The sequence below is a fragment of the Alexandromys fortis genome, unplaced genomic scaffold (genome assembly GCF_014885135.2).
Source record: "Alexandromys fortis isolate MF-2015 unplaced genomic scaffold, M_Fortis_MF-2015_v1.1 scaffold_2_1_26212458, whole genome shotgun sequence".
NCBI lineage: Eukaryota > Metazoa > Chordata > Mammalia > Rodentia > Cricetidae > Alexandromys > Alexandromys fortis.
In genome coordinates this window covers 13,712,215-13,727,115 of record NW_026067930.1, presented here as the reverse complement: position 1 = coordinate 13,727,115, position 14,901 = coordinate 13,712,215, and positions in this window count along the sequence as shown.

The following is a 14,901-nucleotide window of genomic DNA, read 5'->3' as shown; positions in this document are numbered from 1 at the left end:
GTATGACCAGGGCATTTTTCAAATTCACTTTATTTAGAGCTTTTATACCACGCCCAGAGCTCCTTCCCACTTCTTGGTTTATGTTTCAGGGCCCTCTTGTTTTTTTATTGTCACTTTTCTCTGTCTCCCATCCAACACATACATCTTCTGAACTTCTTAGGGGTCCTTAGCAGAGAATGGCAATTAACAGCAGGATGATGGTATGTCAATCACTCTTGGGATGTTGCTGCTCTCTATGACCATTCAGCAGAGAGGGGAGAGAGAGGTCCTTTGACAGACTTAGATTCAGCTGAAGAAGAAGAAAGGAGGTCTTGGTTTCCTCTGAAGAAGTCTAGGGAGCTATGGTCAAGAAAAGAACAATGCAATGTGGGTAGCATCAATAACAAATGCTGAGCACCTGGGATAGACAGGTGAGAAAAGATGATAGAGCGGACAATGGCTTGTGCATCTGTCTATGGCACCCATAGAAGGCAGAGCTCATAGACTTTTTGATTCTTGTAGCTCTGTGAGGTCGCAAAGATATATCCCTCTCAAGAATAGGAAAGCTTTCTACATTGCCCCCACACACAAATGCCCCCAAATTCTAGCCGTCTCCCCCAGTATTTACTTCTACCCCGACCTGATCCCTCCTGTTCCCATTCCCACCTGCTCCCAGTCTACCTGCAAAGATCTGTTCTAGTTTCCCTTTCCAAGGAGATTCATGCGTCACCTCTGGAGCCCTCATTATTACTATGAACTGTGGCATGATTATTCTTTACTTAACAGTTAGTATCCACCTATAAGTGAGTATTACATGTGTCTTCTGGTCTGAGTTACTTCATTCAGGATGATTTTTTCTAGTTTCATCAATTTTTCTGCAAATTTCATAATGCCATTATTTTAACAGCAGAGTAATACTCCATTGTGTAATTGTACCATATTTTCTTTATCCACTTTTCAGCTGAGAGACATCTAGATTGTTTTCAGATTGTGCAGTGGAAACTCCCTGGAATCTGAAAGTGGCCTTAGCAAAGTTGTGTAGTAATAAGGAATATAGAGCCCAAACTGTCCATCTTCTATAATCAAGAAAGGCTCCTAACAGCGAGTCTGAGATATCAACCTAGTCAAATAGCTTTCAATCTACAATCTGTCCTGCCTGCAAGATGTGGCTGGTGTAATGGTGGGGTAGAACTTGTGGAAGTGGCCAACCAATGACTGGTCCATGTTGAGGCTCACAGTATATGAGGGATCCCAAACATGAACCTGCCTGGATAGCCAGGAACCAGTGGCAAGACAACCCAGAGGCACAAAATAGAACCAAACATAACTGGTCTAAAAAATAAAGTTAATGCAATCATTCCTAATGATATTCTGCTATACTCATAGACCAGTGCCTGGCCCAACTGTCATCAGAGTGACATCATACAGCAACTAATGAGAGCAGATGCAGAAAGCCATGTATTATCACTTTACTACTTTAAATAATTGCTATAATTTAAGCTTTGTTTATGGTTGATGCTTAAAGTGTTATTCACATCCGTATCATATGGTATATTTTTATCATTTCTGTATTACAGAAAAGGAATTGAAATTCAGACACTGTTAATGAAATTTTGAAATCAAGCTATTATTCACGATTAAATTCAATCTGTTTTATTGTAATGAAGTTGGGTTTTATAAACCCAACTTTTATCTAAAGCCAATGGTGTTTAGTATTGAACTAAATCCTAAAGCTGTCTGATGCTGAATTGTGTGTTCTTTAACCCAGAAGTGGCCTTCAGGCCCCTGGGTTGGCCTGCTGTGTAATTGTCTCCCCCTCAGTCTTCTCCTTTTATTCTTTTCTCTATTTTAGAAGCTTAGTTGATATTCACAGCCTCCAGGAAGTTGAAGACAGATTTCATTTCTGTTAGTAAAGCCATGCAGAGTTTGAAATGATGGAAGGGACATCCAATATCTTTTATAGAAATTTGAAGAAGACAAAGTCACTTAGAAAGTGTCTTTATCAAAAAGGTGAAACATTCTGTTTTGATGGAAAGTGCAATGTGGTTAGGAAGGATAGCACTTGCCAATTAAAACACCCATTTCTTTATCACTAGGAGAACTAGAAGTTCTTTTCCAAGTGTGATGGTTGTAAGCAACATAATGTCAGAAACAAACACAAAAAACCTGAAGCCAATTCCACATAAGTTATTGGTAAACACTGTATGGTGATTTAGCTGTATCAAGGGGGCATTTAGGTGGTTTCCAGGTTCTGGCTATGACAAATAATACAGGTTTGCACATTATAACCTCTTTATGATACAGCTTGGTAATCAAACAAAGCTCACAGTGTCTTGAATACCTGAAGGGTCCTTGAAACACATAAGTTTCAGAGACCAAATGATATCAAAGAGCTATTGTCCACTGTGGGTTTGATCTAGAAATCATATTATATAACAGGAACACGGTTGCTAGAATTAAATCAATAGAAGAACAGAATTCTAAGAAGGCCATTCTTTCATTGTCTGTGCTGCTCGGGTTGTATTTAGGAAGTGGTCTCCTGTGCCAATGCATTCACGTGTACTTCCCACTTTCTCTTCTATGAGGTTCAATGTGGTTGGTTTTATGTTGAGGTCTTTGACCCATTTGGACTTGAGTTTTGTGCATGGTGATACATATGTATTTATTTTCATTCTTCTCCTTGTGGATATTCAGTTATGCCAGCACCATTTGTTGAATATGCTTTCTTTTCTCCATTTTATATTTTTTGCCTCTTTGTCAAAAAGCAGGTGTTCATGAGTGTGTGGATTGATATCTGGGTCTTCAATTCAGTTCCATTGATCCTCCTGCCTGTTTTTATGCCAATACCAGGCTGGTTTCAGTACTGCAGCTCTGTAGTAGACAAACAAGTAATAAATGGGACCTCCTGAGACTGAGAAAATTCTGTAAAGCAAAGGATATGGTCAACAAGAGAAAATGTCAGACAGAGAACTAATCTCCAAAATATACAAAGAACTTAAGAAACTGATCATCAAAAGAGCAAAAATAATCCAGTAAAAAATGGAGTACAGACCTAAACAGAGAATTCTCAACATATGAATCTAAAATGGCTGAAATATACTTAAGGAAATGCTCAACATCCTTAGCCATTGGAGAAATGCAAATCTAAACAACTCTGGGATTCACTTTTACACCTGTAAGAATGGCCAAGATCTAAAACATTGATGACAACTTATGCTGGAGAGGATGTGGGGTAAAGGGAACACTCATCCATTGCTTGTGAGAGTGCAAACTGGTCCAGCCACTTTGAATTTCAGTATGGCAAATTTTTATAAAAATAACAAAGAATCTTTCTCAAGACCCAGCAATACTACTTTTGGGTAAATACCCAAAATGCGCAATCATACCACAAGTACATGTGCTCAATTATGTTCATAGTAGCATTATTTGTCATAGCCAGAACCTGGAAACCACCTGAGTGTCCCTTGACTGAGGAATGGGTAAGGAAAATATGGTACATTTACACAATGGAGTACTGCACAGCAGAAAAAAAAAAAAGAATGACATCTTGAAATTTGTGAGCAAATGTATGGAGCTAGAAAACATCATATTGAGTGAGGTAACTCAGACCCAGAAAGACAAATATAATGTGTACTCATTCATAAGTGACTTTTGGACATAAACATGGATCGAATATACATGGGAAGAAGAAAAAGACAAGATCTCCTGAGTAAATTGGGAGCATGAGGACCATGGGAGAGGGTAGAAGGGGGGAGTAGAGGAAGGGAGGGGAGCAGAGAAAAATGTTTAACTCAATAAAAACAATTTATAAAAAAGAAGGCCATTCTTATGTACTGTGAAGGCTGCAATGAAGAACAGAGTGAAATGTCTTTTTTTTTAAATACTGTTGTATCTCATGGATTCTAAGGTAGCAACTAGGAACAGATGCATTATGATAAGTCAATATTTAGTGATTTAGTATTGGTCCTGATTTTTATGGAACTTGCTCACCCCTGCATCTCAATGCCATCATCATGATGGCATCACTAGCATTTCAGTTCTTTTTTTCACTTCTTCTCTTACCTTCTACTGAATTTTTAACCTGTCTTCAATCTTTCTCTTTACTTAATTCACAAGTAAAATGGAATACCACCCAATGCCATATAGGCTCTCTTTCCTTAGGTTTTACAAAGCCCTAGACTGCCTTCATCACTAAATATAGAAGATGAAAATTAATTTCTTCAATAATGGTTTTTCTTTCACTCAGTATAACATTTATACTTCCCATTGGTATTGAACACATATAGCATTTTTTAAATTTTGATTTGGACCAAAGTGTAACTCAGAATGAGAATGTGACTGAGAACTGTCTCCTCCTATCTTATATTCCTCTCTAGGGCTGTGATTAAAGGTGTATACCACTGGGATTAAAGGCATGCACCACCCAGTTTCTATGGCAACTAGTATGGCTACTGGAATTAAAGGTGCATGTCATTGTGGATACTGGGATTAAAGGTGTGTGTTACCATTACCTGGTCTGTAAGGCTGCCAGTGGGACTGTTTTACTCTCAGATCTTCAGGCAGTCTTTATTTATTAAAATACAAGTGAAATGCCACAAAAGTCTAATTTTGTCAAGAGGATGAATATTAATAATTTTTATCAATTATACTTCAATATAAATCAAATAATGAGGCCATCTAGTATAGTAGATAGTTATGATTCATGAGATCTTGGATTACATCAATAAAACCTCACCTCAAACACCCTACTAAATTTGAAAATAAATTATAAGGCTGTAATGATTGTGTTGTTCACAATTCAGCTACGTAATAAATGAAAACAATGACCATGACAATTCATATGAAGGCACCAGTATCTGGGATATCTATGACTAGCAATAATCAAGCAAAAAAAAAAAAACAATTGCAAGAAGCATCTTAGTTTTGAAGAAAATCAGTTATTAAGATATGTTTCACAGAACTGAATAAATATGGTGGCCATAATCTCTAAGAGGTGGGACACAGTGAGCGCATTTTTCTTTACATTGCGGTGTTGTGATTTTCAGTTTTGTTTCTAGGCTTATCATAAATTAATTTGTTTTTGAGAAATAATTTTTAAGCCACTTGAATATTGTATTAGAATAGATTATAAAGTATAGTTATTTAAACTTGGTTCATGTTTTAAACAAACTGACTTGCTGTTTTTAAATGCGACGAGAGAGGTTTTCAAGTCTGACAGATCTGAGTTCAAATTCTGTCTTCTCCATTCTGTGCACGATTCCCTCGAAAACATTTTATTTATTCAAGCTTCACCTCGCTCATCCATAAAGTGTGTGATCCTAACATCTTCTCAGCATCACTGTTCATCCATCCCATTTGCTCACCCAATAAATATTTAGGGAGCATCTGTCCTGATGCAGATGCCATGCAGGCAGTAAATTTGTCACTATCTTTTCTTTTAAAGAGCTTACAGATTTGGGAGTTACAAAGCCAATCATTATTAAGCTGTTCCACAAACATTCTAGCACAGACCTTGATAACCATCTTGAATGAAAAGCACAGGGAATCCTGACAGAGTAGGCTGAGGGGGGGCTGTTGCAGTGTGAGGGATGAGTATGAATTAGGAAGAGAGCACTGACTCCAAACAATGCTCTAAGAAGAGGAGGTGGTGTGTGAAACCGCTCTGGGTCGGCAGAAAGGAGTGGCCTTTAAGACTCCAGTGTCAGGAACAGGGTGCCAGGAAATGAAACTGGGGAAGTGATACAGACAAAATTATAAAATCTGTGCAAAGAAGTGGCTGACATTTTCTCACATTTTAGGCATGCATGGGACATAACTGAGTCGATATTTTGATCTGGTTTGCAGTGTGAAAACTAATCACAGCAGAGTTAAGGTGGACCCTGGGGTCCTTGAAAGACCCATTAAGACCTTGACCTAAGAGAGTAACATTGAAGATGGGAAAAAGTAGTTCCAGAGCAATCAGACAGTTACAGAGAATGTAGTGAAGGAGTAAGTGTAGAGGAAGAAGAAGGTCTCATGGATAGGATTTGCAGATTTCTGACTTGCACCATCAGATAGATGGTGGTTTATACTTTAAATGTGGAGATGTGTCATTTTTTCCCATAATTGTTGTTATTACATGTGCAAGAGAGGTGTATGAGAGGGTTTGATAATGGAAAAGGTAGGGAATGATATAATTCTGTTTTAATCACACACACACAAAAAAAACAGATAATTTGAAAAATAGTAGAGCCTTGAAAAATGTCTGGGGATTCAGGGTAGGAATAATTTTGAATATAATTTAAAGGTGATAGGGTAGGTACTGCTCTTTGTTTTGCCACTACTAGACCAATCAATTAGGTATATAGATATAAGTCTAGCACTCAAAAGTACACGTAAGACTAAAGATAGGAACTTGGGTATCAGTAACTATAGCTGCCTATTAGAACCAATGTATTGAAAACTGAATTCAGGGGCCAATGAGATAGCTCAGTGGGTAAAGGCATTTACCACCAAGCCTGACAACCTGAGCTCAATCTTCGGGACAAGCACAGTGGAAAGAAAGAACCAAATTCTAAATTCTACAAGATGACCTCTGACCTCCACATACCTGCTGTGTCATGTACACACACACACATACACACACACACACGAGAGAGAGAGAGAGAGAGAGAGAGAGAGAGAGAGAGAGAGAGAGAGAGCTATGAAGACATAAAGAGAGAGAAATCAATTAAATCAATTAAATATGTGATGGAAGATAAGTTTTCCTAGAAAAAAAAAAAAGCAGGATGAGAGGAAGCCTGCTCAAATGTTATATAGTATTAGAATAATTATATAAAGATGTGTTACATTTGTTTATGCTGCAGACTATTTAACCATGTAAAGGTGTATTACACTTGTTTGTTTTGCATTTGTTTAATTAAGTTTGAAAACCTGTTTACCTTTCCTATCTAAAGCATTTGGTTGGTGTAATAAAGAGCTGAATGCCCAATAGCTGGGCAGAGAAAGGATAGGCAGGGCTACCAGGTAGAAAGAATAAATAGGAGAAGGAATCTAGGCTCAAGAGAAGAGAAATCTGGAACGAGGGGAATGAGAGAAGGGAGACGAGGGAGGGGGCTAGGACCAGAAGCCAGGCAGCTGCCAGCCAGGCAAACATGAGAAGCAGCGAAAGTAAAATATATGGAAGGAAGAAAGGTTAAAAAAAAAAAAAGGGAGCCAAAAGGTAAAGAGAAACAGGTTAATTTACACTAAAAGAGCTAAGCAGAAATGAGGTTAAGCTAGGTCAAGCATTCAAAACTAATAAGTCTCCATGTTATAATTTGGGAGCTGGTTGCTGTCCCAGAAGAAAAAGCCTGGCACACACATATTTGTGTTTTTTAATAAGTACTGCAGAGAAACAGCTTTGGGATGAGTATCTCAGATGTGAGGCATGGAGTATGCTGTGGAGTAAAACACAAAATTCACATAAAATATAATTTAAAATTCTATTATTTGAAATTGTTGCCTTAGGGTAGAACTTCCACAAACTCACAAAGTGGTAGATTCATGGTTATTCGTGTCTATTCTTAGCCCTTTTTATTTCCAGGTAAATAGTTCCTGAATTAAAACAGGAAGATAAGAAAAGTCTTCTATGTTTTTGTCATATGTCTGTGACAAACGCTTGAATTAGCATGCTTTGGTAGTACTGGAGTAAGTCAGAGAGAGGACAGGAAAGAAAAAAAGACTGATTTTGTGAAGATTGGTTGATTTATCAAATTAAATTCTTAATTATACTTCATAGTTAACACTGCCGTAAAGCTGACATGCCCTGGGCATAGCAAAGGTTAGTGCAAGCATTTCTATGTGCGGACTCACTGCTTCTCAGGAGGCACTCAGACACAAAGAGCAGACAAATGGCGTGCGATGCTCTATTCACACTGACACATACACAGCTCTTCTCTGAGCCAAGTCTGATTCTCCTTGTCTGGATCTTTTGAAATATAATTGAATGCTAAATGAATTGTCTGTCTGTATTCAAGGCTTATGACAATGATTTCATCGAAGTATACTTGGTGAAATCATCTCCAAAAATCAAGATTATTAACATATCCACCACTTCACATGATTATCCTTTTTTTCTGGTGGTGGAAATATTGAAGATCTACTCTCAGGAACATTCAGTCACACGATGAATTGATTAGAGTCGCCATACTGAACATTATGTTTCAAGAGCTTATTCATCCTGTCACTAAAACTTTATACATACTGCCCAAAATCTCCATATTGCGCTCATTTTTTGACCATAGGTAAATACTTTTTGACTCTCTTGTTTGGATGACTTTAAGTTGTTAGACTGTAGTTAGACTCTACACATAGTTGAAATCATGTAGTGCCTTCTTTTTCTAAGCATGGTTTATTTCACTTTGCACAGTATCTTCTAGGTTCATCCGGGTTATATCTATCCATTTTGTGTTTTCGAGGCTGAATATAGGGTGTGATAATCCATTTGTCTATTCATGCATTGAGAAGCAGTTATTGATGTGGTGAGTTTATTTTCTTTGCATACCTAATAGGATTATTTAGTCAAAATTTGTTTTCGAGGAACATGGATACTGTTTTCCAACCAACACTGTTTAAGAAATCATTTCCTTCCCTGTGTCACCCCAAATTTATCTCTTGTAGTTGGACTCAGTCCAGTTCTCTACTCTTTTATTATTGATGCATGTACTTCTATAACCCTTTCATTGGATAAATATACTTAACTTCGTTACCCCGAGACCCAGAGAACATAAGTAATTGTCCAAGAACAGAAGAAAGGATATATGTCAGATCCAAGAATAAATCCGGAATGTCAGCTTCCACAGCTGTTGAGTTTATCCTAAATATAGTGACCACCTGATTTGGTAGGTGACTGTTGTCTACCCCCTGTTGGGTGCTTCAGAGACAGATTAACTCCTAGAACTGAAGAAGTGAGTAACAGCCACCAATCAACTAAATATGATAACTAGCAGCACGTCTTGTTAATCCATTATTTAGTAATGCCCATTTATCAGTGACACAATAACCCTTCCGAACCTTTTTGGTGTATCATCTTTAGTAATTCATCCACTTTGCTGGACTTTGTCCTCACCCCACCCTGGTATTAGTACTAAGTACAATTCACCTGGGTTGCAAGAAAAGAAATGCGTTAGCTCAGTTGCACGTGAACATCTACAAAAGCCAAATTCATGCCATTAACGTAAGAAGAGGAATTGCAGAGGGGCATGGAAATGAGGATGTGATCCTCAAAGGCTTCAGAAGTCCAGCGAGACACAGAAAACTTTCTGGCGATTGTCTGTGCAGTGTGCTCAATACACGAATGACGCTATTCAAAATTCCTAAAGGGAAGACTCTCAGAATAATTTGAGATCACACATGTATTAGGTAGATTTAGTTATTCTTCTACAATATAAACATGTATCAAAATATCACACTTTTGTCTCTAAATAGAAGTAATGTTTGTCAATTAAAAGTAAAAAAAAAATATTTAAAAGCCTGGGTTGGTCTGTCAAATTAATCATACACTGTCACAAGAGATATTGTCTTCATAGAGTTTCAGTGATGGTGGTTAATTTACAGACAGAGAGTTGGGGAAAATGACAAAGAATTCAAATTCAATAGACAGACCATGCCTCTGTTTCATTAGAACAAAGCTTTTTATAGGAGGAAGACTAAAGCCTCACTAACCTGCGTTTCCAAGATCCTGAGAAGCAGCCACTAGTATCAGGTTAATGCTCTATCACTTAATTGTTTCTATTCCCACCTGACACTCCAGGGCTGGGACATGGTGGTACCTTGTCAGAATGCTGATGCACCACAGGGCTTCTGAGATCGCAGAGAATGAGTGTCAGGCTCCTCCTCTCTTACCTGCTTGAACACACTGTCCCTCTTATAATTTGATCAAGATCATATAAGCCAGTAATGCTTACCAGCAACTGCTAGAAAGAGCATAGTCATAAAGCTATCCCCCAGGTGAAGTGGTGATGTGCATTCCCGAAAGCACGTGTACCTGGAGACAGGTTAATGCAAGTTTTAAACCATTAGTTCGACAAAGCAAAAATACCAATAATAAGGGGAAATGTGAAGATAGTGGGTCTGAAATCACCTTGTTTAGGAAACGCAACAAAGCCCATGAAGAAAATGGAACTTCAAATTCAAGCAGTCACAATAGTCTATAGAAATGAGCTAGTCTCATAACTCTAGGTTTAGATTTCTCTATTCAGATTTTAACCTTGGGGACATGATGCTCTCTATGGCTCCATTTTTTTCACTCAAAAGCAAGGTGTGTACAGGGAACTATGGCAACCTGCTACTGAAGGGGCCATGAAATAACACAGGCTCACAACTGCATTAGTTTTTCCAGACAGTCATTTCTCAGTTTTTCAGGGTGATAGGGTGGGACCCAGAAGACCTACCACGCATTGTAGGTCACTTCCAGATGCAGACGTCATTGCTTGTGATGTAAAGATTGGGGGAAGTCTTGTTATAGGGAACAATGACCAAGGGAAGAATTCTAAGAGAGGGATATAGTTAGAGAACGTTCTGGGACAGGATGTATCTAAAATGTTTACTTTTCACAGTACTTCACATTCTGTAAGGTCCTGGTTCTCAACCAGTAAGTCGTGGCCTCCACAAAGACTACTGGAATACAGGTATTTATATTATGATTCATCACAATAGCAAAATTGCAGTTATGAAGTAGCACTGAAAATAATTTTATGCTTGGAGTCACTCCAACATGGGGAACGGTGTTAAAGGGTCACAGGGTTAGGAAGTTTGAGAGACATGTAATGAACCTATGTGTGTTCATTTCTCTCTGCTCTTGGCTGTAGATGTGAGGTAACCAACTGTTAGAAGTTCTTGCCTGCTTTCTTTCTCTACAGTAATGGGACCATAAGAGGAAATAAACCCCTTTCTCTTGTAAGAGTACATTTTTGTCAGTGCACTTTTTAACAGTAACAAAAATATACTGGGACACAATCAAAAATATTTAGCCTTCAACTATTCCTACACCATGAGAAAATTATGGAACTTGGAGGATTTAAGGACAAATTGAAATTGGTCAACTATGTTAAGAAGGTCAAAGTAGATACAAACCAGCTCTATTAATAGGATTTGGGAGAGCTTCATGGAGTTTGTGCCAACTAGGGTTTCAGCAGCTACTGGCAATGGAGACCTCACATGGAAAAGAGATTAAGCAAAGAGCAGAAAATGTGTGTTTCCATGACTGATACTCCAGGAGGAGGAGCCGCTTGCAGGTATCTTGATTCAAGTGTTCATATCTAAGAGCAGGGTTTCTTTCCCCTTTCAGTTTTCTTCCTCTATGATGCCGCTACACACCAACAAACGCTGCTGACTCCTGTGCTCTCGTGGACTCAGATGCAGCAGAATAAAGACTGTCGCCATTGGTTCCACACAAATTCTAAGAGTGTAGTGAATTAAGCAGAATGGCCAATGTCTACCTCTTAAACATTTACTACGAATGGGGAGTGAATAGCCTTCTCTCCTGTTTGTGAGCTCTGCACCTGTCTCAGGATCTCAAGAAAAGAGGGGTAGCTTGCTAAGTAGGAAGCTACAATCTGTTTCCAAAAAATAAAAAAAAATGTATTATTTATACGTTACCTACTGAGGCTACGTAAGATGGTATTCTGACCTGTGAAATGTGTGTGGAAGAGATCTAGAGATCTGAGCCCTTCAGGGGTCCTCCATACCCCCACTTAGTCACTGGTGAGTGGAGAAGGCTCTGTAAGGTGGGGCGAAACAATGAAATTCTACATGGCAGAATGATTGCCCAGAGGGCAGCTGAGACAAAATCACTTTACCAATGCATAACAGACTTGATATTAGCAAAATGCACACTTTAATAACAAAAAAATGACAAAGATTATTAGGCTCAAATGTAGTTAGCTTGTCATGATTAATATTCCCAACCAAACCCATTATTAAAATCTAGCATCACTGTATCTGTTCTCTTGATTTCCACTTATCTATCCCAATCCCGGATGCCGTCCTGCCTTCCAGGAGTGCAGCTGTACACATAATTGGTTTCATCTCTACCCCACCCCGGCTATGTCTGTCTCATATTTCTTCAGTATTAGTCTCTTTTAAAAATAAAAATTTTATAGGGTGATAAACTGTTCGGTATGATAAAGTATAACAACATCATATATTTGTCAAAACCCAAGTAACTCTACAACACAAAGATGAACGCTAATGTGATCTGTGGACCTCAGCGGGTAAAAGCGTACCCACAGTGGTTTATCAATTGTAGAAACTGAACCACGTCAATGCAAGATGCTAAAAGGAGCAGAAATTGTGTATTGTGGATTCCCTATGGGGAATGCTGTTGGATTTCCAGTGTAAAATTTATTTTTATTAACCTAAACCTGCTGTAAAGCAGAAAGCTTACCAACAACAGCAGCAAAATAAGATTATATCCTCCCTCTGCACAAAACTGTTCGAATGTTTTCTATTATTGTTCCAGGAAAAAAGTAGGTCTCATACCTCTGGTAGCATGGCTCCTTCTCGCACTGCCATGCCCGTGTCCTGCTGCTCCCCCACCTCCCAGGTCTCTAAACTAAGAGCCCGATTTCAATTCCTCAGAAGTGGCCAGTGCTCTTCAATCAGGGCATCTTGTCTCCCGTAAGCCTTGCACTCACTCTTTTTTCCCACAGAGCATTTCGTTTCCCACGAGTCTCCTAATTCTTTCCCATCTTCTAAAATTTCATCTCTCAGGCCCAGAGACATATGTTCCAGAGAATGATCTCCTCATCTTTCAGGAAATCAGGCCACCACACAGCCCTAGCCCCACCATGCTCTGTCATAACTCCCCAGACCACTGCACCATGGTGTTCATGGTGGATCACAAAACGAGGAGCAACGCCAATTTTACAATTGTCCTTTCCTGATAATATTCAGGGCTTATTCAGGGAGCTGAAGCACAGAGATGTGCAAAGCAAACAAAATCTAGAGCCAAGATCACGCAGTGCTCCAGTGCTCCAGCCAAGAAGTTTCAAACATTCTCCTTGGGTGAACTCATTCAGTCCTCTTAGCAACCTCATGGAATGCGTATCATTCCATGCCCACTTCAGAGAGTGAGCACACTCGAGTCTCACAGGTTAAGTCTCTTGCTAAAAGGTTCACAGCTGCTCTGTCAGTGGTGGTGATCAACTGGCCAGTGTCTGTTTTCAGCCAGGATGCCGTGTCTCCTCTTTTGAATATGTGGGGTAGCAATGAGTCGATGACGTGGCTGTGCCTCTCTCCTCCCATTATCCTCTTGTCTCTTCCACTGAACTAACCCAAATGGGCCTTGCTACTTCTCATTGTATCCCTATACATCAGTCGTCTTCTGAGTCCAAAGCTGGGGTCTCTTGTTAGTGATACTTCGTATCCTCGTATGTTGTCGTTGACAGCGAGGTGTGTTTTTAACCTTTTGAGTTAATGTTAACAAAGGTAGTGCCTACATTTCTGCCAAGATTCCAGGTGAGTAGGGTTCTGATTTTGGACCTAGAAAAGTTCAGTTAGAGAGCAGGGAAAAAGAAACCAGCATGGTCCATATCCAGCTTAAAATTTACATGGGTTGTTTCTTGGAGATGCAGTTGGATTTACAAGAAGAAACCCTCTAGCAAACAACATGACATTATCACAGTTTAAGTCAAAGGGTTGCCTTTCTCATTCATCAGCATTAGGAGTTTCTGCTCCACAGACTGTGCTAACAAAGTAGGAACATAAGAGAGGCTCAAAGAGAAAAGAGAAATAGGAAAGAAAACAGTTTGTCTAGCAGAGCAAACGCTCATCTTTAAATTTAGCTGTAGAAACACAGGCAGTAACATTCAAAGAGATAGCAACGGACTCGGAATAATATGATGCACGAGCTTAGCTGAGGACTTTGCCACAGGGAAACCATCCCACATAAGTGGCTGCTGTATAGCCATGATTTGAATTGTTGGTTGCCTCTGGGGGACAAAATGGTTTTTAAGGAGAAACTGTAGCTGCTTTCCATCGGCTGACAGCATAGAAGCAATTTCTTCATTGAAAGCTATATCTAAATAAAATGTCACGATGATGCATGCTTTTGAAAGAATGTTTGTAGCATGCTCAGCTACTACTCTTTCTGGCACAATTCAGTAGTGGTTCTCAATTTTCTTTGCAGGGAAATGTGTGGCATAAAGAAGCCTAAAATGTCAAAATGATGAGCACAGTTGCCATATAGAAGCAATACTTTTAGCTATGGTTTTTACTATATTAATTTAGACTTTAATGGCGGAGTCCTTTTCTGGTTAGCCACTGCAGCTCATTTTAATGCTTGCAAAAGGACTTATTGTCTGGGCATCAGTGAAAAACAGCAGAATAGAGGCTGTGCGAGGAAACAAAGAGAACACAAAATAGGACTAACATTTTAAGAATACGTTTGCTGTTCTAAGTGTTTAGTTGAGAATGAATGGAACTAGAAAAAAAAATCATCCTGAGCAAGGTAACCTGGATTCAGAAAGACAAACATGGCGTATACTCACTTATAAGTGGATATTAGCTGTAGAGTAAAGAATAACCGTGGTATAATCCATACCCCCAGAGAGGCTAGATCACAAGGAGGGCCCAAAGGGGGATGCTTGGATCTCCTTGGAAAGAGAAAATAGAAGAAATCTTGTGGGTAGACTGGGGGCAGGCCGGGATGAGAACATAAGGGATCAGGTTGGGGGATGAATGGAGGGGGAGAGTACTGAGAGAGATGACTGGAAAGGGGGTTCATTTCAGGGTCATGACAACCCTGAAATAATTCCAAGGGAAACTCCCAGGAATCTACAAGGATAACCCCAACTAAGACTCCTAGCAATAAGTAGCCTGGACTGGCCATCTCCTGTGACCAGTCGAGGGACTGAGATATCAACTCAGACACACAAACTTTGACCTACAGTCTGTCCTGCT